The sequence below is a fragment of the Octopus bimaculoides genome, chromosome 11, assembly GCF_046866305.1.
Source record: "Octopus bimaculoides isolate indiv1 chromosome 11, ASM4686630v1, whole genome shotgun sequence".
Classification (NCBI taxonomy): domain Eukaryota; kingdom Metazoa; phylum Mollusca; class Cephalopoda; order Octopoda; family Octopodidae; genus Octopus; species Octopus bimaculoides.
Window position 1 is genome coordinate 40964035 of NC_142938.1, and position 6591 is coordinate 40970625.

The following is a 6591-nucleotide window of genomic DNA, read 5'->3' on the forward strand; positions in this document are numbered from 1 at the left end:
GTACTAGCCCTTCTGGGATTTTCCATATGTATATAATTGCATATCTGTCATGCCTTCACTCCAAGCAGTAAAGCTGTAGTTTTCTTGGCCTATCCCTATAGCTCATCCACTGCACTGTTTCAATCTTTTTAGTGTAGTGGTGTTGGACTGCTTCAAGCTCTGCTGTTAGTTTGGCACTATGTGGTGACCATAACTGGGAAAAGTAGTCTAGGTGGCCAAGAACAAAGGTTCTACACAGGGTCAACATACTTTCTTGGTCTCTTGTCTTGAAGGACCTCAGTATCCATCCTGCCAGTTGTCTGCATTTTGCTGCGATCTTGCTTATGTGCATATGAAGTGATGCGTCATTGCACATGCTGATCCCCAAGTCTTTCACTGCCTGTGACTCTGGGATTGTAATGCCTTTGGGCCCTGTAAATGTACATTGTACTGTATTTGTACTGAGTTTATATTGCAGTGCTTGAAATTTTCCAGCATTAAACTGCATGCTGTTTATTTTGGCCCACTTGTATACTGAGTTCAGGTCTCGCTGTAAGCTTGTAACATCTTGGTTTTTTACTACCTGTGATAATTTTGTGTCATCAGCTTAGCTAGTGACAGTGACTGTCCAAGTGACTGTGGGCATGTCTAAGAGGACCATTATGAACAGTAATGGCCCCAGAACAGTTCCCTGGGGGACACCACTTACAATTTCAGTTTCCTCAGAAAGGGCGTCATTAGCAGCAACCACCTGACTTCTGTTTTTAAGGAAGTCATGCAGCCACTCTCCCAGTTTACCAGCAATGCCAAGGTCTCGTAGCTTATTACTTATCATGCCATGATCTACCTTATCAAATGCCTTTGCAAAGTCAAGGTATATCACATTAACATCTGAATGGTCAAGCAGCTGTTTCAAAACCCAGTCATAGTGCTGAAGGAGCTGTGTGAGGCAGCTTCTTCCTGGGTGGAAGCCATGCTGAGTATTGTTCAGTAGGTCATTTTCTTCTAGGAACATTATCAACTTCTTTCTGATGATTTGCTCCATGACTTTACTCATATGCGAAGTCAGAGATATTGGCCTGTAGTTTTTGGCCTCTGCTCTGCTTCGACCTTCATGGATAGGGCGTATAATACCTTCTTTCAGCTTTTTAGGAAGTATACTACTTGCAAGGAAACTTTGGAAAAGTATCTCAAGTAGTTTTGCTAAAGCCTGCTTACATGACTTTAGGAGAATAGCTGGGAGGCCACCAGGACCAGTGGCAGAGCATGAGCTCATTTCATCTATGGCTGCTGTTACATCTGTTTCTTCAATGTTGATGTAATCGACGGCTGGCGCCTCCTTTTTCAGAGCTGCAATATCAAATAATTCAGCTGGATTTTTTATCTGAGTATCTCACTTATTCTTCCTGGGTCTGCTGTCAGTGAGTCATTTCCTTGGAACTATGGTCCTATTTTATATTGTATTGTAGCTGTTTCCTTTGTGAATTTATAGAAAGCTTTGGGATTTTTCCACAGCCCTTCTCTCTCTCTCTCTGCTCTTTCCTTTTCATGAGAGAGTTTGATCTTGCTTTCAATTCCTAGGAGTGTCCATGTTAAGACAGACTTCTCTCTATCCATCAGTTGTCTATTCAGCCACTTTGAGATCTTTGACCTACGTCTCATGTTTCTGTCCCTGGGAATCTTGTTAGACAGTGTGCTCGCCTTTCTTTCTGGGACATATTTAGTGCATATAGCTTGCACTGTTGACATAAACTGGCTGAGTTTCAGATCAATGTCTTGCATACACAGAATGTTGGACCAGTTTTGTTTGTAGATCTCTTTGCGGATCGATTCCTATTTTGCCTTATAGAAGTTCAGGTTAGATAAGGCTCGAGACCTCCTGATAGAGTAGATACGAACAGTTTGCACAGGACCATACATAGTTAGTTCAACAATGTTGTGATCTGAGTGTCGATGGTGTAACCTTCACATTATGGATGAGGTCCACATTATTTGTGAAGCATAGGTCCAATATGTTGTTCCCCCTGGTTGGCCTGAATATCACTTGTTCCATGAACAGTTTATTAGTAAGTTCAAATAATGACTCTACGTGCTTTTGTTCATGCAGTGACATCCCAGAGAGGATGTGGCCTTCTGGCCATTTGACATGTGGGAAGTTGAAATCACCCAGGAAGAGTATGTTGATGTTCTGATCTAGGTTTGTTAATACCTCTTAGATGTGTTTGAGGCTATCCTCAAATTTTCCATCATATTTTGTGGTATTCGGCAGATGATATATCGTGCATATAGCTATATCAGTTTGCTGTATATGTATTATTAAGGTGTCACAAACTGAGTTTGAATGTGACAATAATACAAGAGGTGTGACGTCTTCATGGATGTACATAGCAATTCTACTGTGGTTTTTTTCTCTTTTGTCTGTACGAAATACAGCATACCCTGGTATGTGCACTTCCACATCTGTTACATCAGAGGCTAGATGCATTTCAGTGAGTGCCATGCGTATTGCTTGATTGCATGTAGCAAGCTCTTTTAGATAGAGAATTTTACCTCTGTTGCTGAGTTGTAGCAAACCCCCAATATTCAGTAGGAATATGGGTGCGATATCTGGGTAGGTGTTAGTGGTGGCCATCCTGGGCCTGTCACCTGGGGTGGTCTCATGCATTGGAATGCATGGCTTTGAGTTTGCATCCTGTGTATCCATGTCAGTTGCTGTACTATCTTCTGGGCCATGTTCAAAAAAGACTGTTGTTCAATTTCTGTAGTTTGTACAGCCACTGCATATTGCCTTTTGAGGGGTGCAGAATGCATGCAGTTTCTTCCAGCTGGTGCAGTATTTTTCTGCAGATCCATGCTCGATGATTTCCCTCTATGTTTTTACTGGTTTTGTTTCAAGTTTCCTTGCTTGTTTTTCTCATAAGTTTGGTAAGTTTTGGGATGGGTAAAGCTGCAGCCTTCTGTTTCTCCATGCCAACAGGTACCATTTAGGTAATATATATATATGGTGTTGGTGGTAGTGAAATAATCTTAATCTAAATACTAAACATAAATGTTAATTTGTTCCATCTTGTCATGATTCGAAAAAAATTCATAGAAAGAATTTTAATAGTTTTTTTTTAAATGTCAATGTTTTCCATTAATTCTATTTATTTAGTATTGATAAATTTTAACATTTTACCTTTTCATAATATTTTAATACTTCTTTTAAAAATGTTATTTTAACCTGAAAGACATTGTTTTCTTTAAATATCTCTCTGTTTGGGTAATTTAAATATTTCATCACAAGACCATTAGGGCCATAAAGAAACACCCATTTCTTTATTTCTTCCTACTTAATCAGAAATATTTTGGAAATTTTTGCTTTACATCCTTTAGAAATGTGAATTAGTCTGGGCTGAGTGTATTTTGTGAGAGGCTGAGAAACTTATCTTCTTGTGTGTATGAAGAAATTATTTCTATGAGAGATGGATGGGACCTAGTGACAGGCAGTTTTGCAAAGAGATTCATACCACACATAGTTGACTGAATGCTTTGCTGATGTCAAGTGAAAGAACATTGGTTTTATTAAATTTCTCAAGAGTAAAAGCCTGCCCCTATAGAACCCATTCAGAGGATAATAAAGAGGGAAGAAATATTCAAGCTGTTGCAAATGACAATGTAAAAAAAACAAGAATGCACTGTAGTAGGTTCTGAAGGATTGGTATGTATATCTTGTGTGTGTGTGTGTGTGTGTGTGTGTGTGTGTCTGTGTGTGTGTGAGAGAGAGAGAGAGAGAGAGAGAGAGAGAGAGAGAGAGAGAGAGAGAGAGATTTTGGGGGTAGAAATAGGGTTAACTCTGAGACATATTGTTTGAAGGGACATTGTCAACGCTGGTGGCCTTGTTTCTTCAAAACAGCTGGAAATGCTTTTGTACTCGGCATATATATATTGGTAGTTTTGAGTCAAGAGGAGTTGTGCAATGTCTCAATGATAAGGCCATTTTTTGACAGTGTATTTTGTTAATACCTGCTGTCTATCCTGAATATTTATTCATGTTATACCTATGACACACATGCTTATGTATACCAAAGGTGTATATGGAATATACTTATACACTATTCCAGTTATCTAAGATTTTTAAAAGCTGTTTGTAAATATGCTATAAAATTAATGTGTTTTGTTTTATTATCTAAAATATGTGACTGATATAGATAAAATTTATGTCAGTGAATATTCCCAGCTGTCAGTTGCAGATCACAATGATTTTAGCAAGTTTTTACAGTTTCCCCTTCCTTTTGCAGTGCCAAGGAAATATATTGAGTATTGAACCCTTGAACATTCAGATTACTCTGTCAAATGTATGCCTATTTATTCACATTGGTTTGGATTAAACATGCATTATATTGTAACTGTGAGATTTTGATGATGTGATTTAAAAAATTTTGTAAGGTAGGTGTGAGAAGCCAGATCTGGCCAGTTTCAACAAAAACAGAAAATTTTGGCCTGTTTAAATGCTAATAAGTTAAATCCACAACAAATCACTAAACTATATCAGTCTCTCAGCCAGCTATGAAAATATCGCATGACATAAACAACGGGTAGCTTCATCCATGCTGCTAAAGTCTTATTTAATCAGCAATCAAAGATGGTTTCACTTTACTCTTCAAAAGGATGTTTCCTTAAATCAAATTCTATATAAACCATATTCTCTTTTCTTCTAGTTTATTCATCAACTCTTTGCTAATTGTCTACTAACTACTCTCTTTTACTCTTTTATTTGTTTCAGTCATTTGACTGCGGCCATGCTGGAGCACCGCCTTTAGTCGAGCAAATCGACCCCGGGACTTATTCTTTGTAAGCCTAGTACTTATTCTATTGGTCTCATTTGCTGAACCACTAAGTGACGGGGACATAAACACACCAGCATTGGTTGTCAAGCAATGCTAGGGGGACAAACACAGACACACAAACACACACACATATATATACATATATATGACGGGCTTCTCTCAGTTTCCATCTACCAAATCCACTCACAAGGTTGGGTGTTCCTAGTGTATTTGGATGCTTAACAACAATAGATCAACAGGGGATGAGTCTTGTAATATCTGATCTCTGAAACAACACATTGAGTTGAAAATATATATCTTTGAAAATTTTGTATGCTTTCATTCTTAACTTTGCTCATAACTTTTTAAAGTCCTTGTATTTGAAAACTTCTTTTGTATGTAGACATTTTATATACTTTCTGCTTTCCTATTTCTATTTATGCAATCAATTCAATGATCAGAATCAGGACATACCACTAAGTCTGTTGATATGACAATATGAGTTCAAAACATGAAGACCATCACCAAATCAACTCTCAATTTACAAAGGTCTTATTGATGTCCTTCCTCTCAATAATTTATAAAAACGAGGTAGGAGTTAGCAACAGGAACTGCACCCAGCTGTAAAACAATGCTTCAACATATTTGTTTAATCCATGCTAGTGTGGAGAAATAGACATAAAAACAAGCAAAGTGAACGTGTGTGTGTCTATTTTTACAGGGAAAAGGTTGACAATGACTTCAGTGTTTAAGCTTACTAGCCATCATCAGACAGTCTGATAATAGCTAGTAAGCTTAAACACTGAAGCCACTGTCAACCTTTTCCTTCTAAAAATTAATAGATATGTACTCTATTGAAAGTGTTGCATGATTCTTCTTCTTCTAACATCCTTGTTCCATACTGACATGGGTTTGACAGGGTTGTTGAGACCAAAGACTGCATTGTGCTTTACTGTCTACTTTAACTAGTTTCTATGGATGGATGTCCTTCAAAATACTAACCACTTTACAGTGCAAACTGGGTGCTTTTTTGGGGCTGCAAACACTAGTGAGATCACTGAGCAGCCTGCAAAGAATATGAACTCCGAGAAAGTTGTCTTTAAGCTAGGAGGTGAGGGGTTAAAATATGAGAGAAGGGACCAGGACAAAACAGATTTCTTGATGTAGAGGGGTCATGTGGCTGCTCACATTTTAGAAGAGAGGATAGGGGTTATGATCTGGGTGAAGTGGGAAGAAATACAAATACTGGTGATGCAGCATCTGTGGGGATCCTCAAGGTATGATGTGAGTAGAAATACACGGGGCAGAAAAACTATGTGGGTGGGAGGTGATTGCAGGAGTCTATGGGAGAGTGACAGATGGAGAATTGTTGAGGTGGTGAATATAATGAATGAAGGACAAGTGTTGAATGGAAGTTTAGGTGACAACTGTAGAGATTGGGTAAGGTTGTGGGGTGGATGTAGCAAATGACAGGTAAGGGATGGGATTGACCAATGATGTGGGTTTATGAAGAGTAGCAGAATAGTAATGATGATACAGTAAACAGGGTGAGAAAGAGAGAGAGAACAAGAGAGGGAGATGATAAGTTTGTTAGGTAAGTTGCAAGAGTAAGGGGGGGAAGAGAGAAGCAGGCATAGTGCATAGGGAGAGTGATAGACATATGTAGTGATGTAGAAGATGAGATGATTTAGTGGCACAGGCAAAATGGAGCAATGTAAAATGTTAATGGAGAGGGCAGTGTTAAAGATCAGGGATGGATATCAAGGGAAATGGGTTCTGGTTGTGAGAAAGATTAGTAGTATCA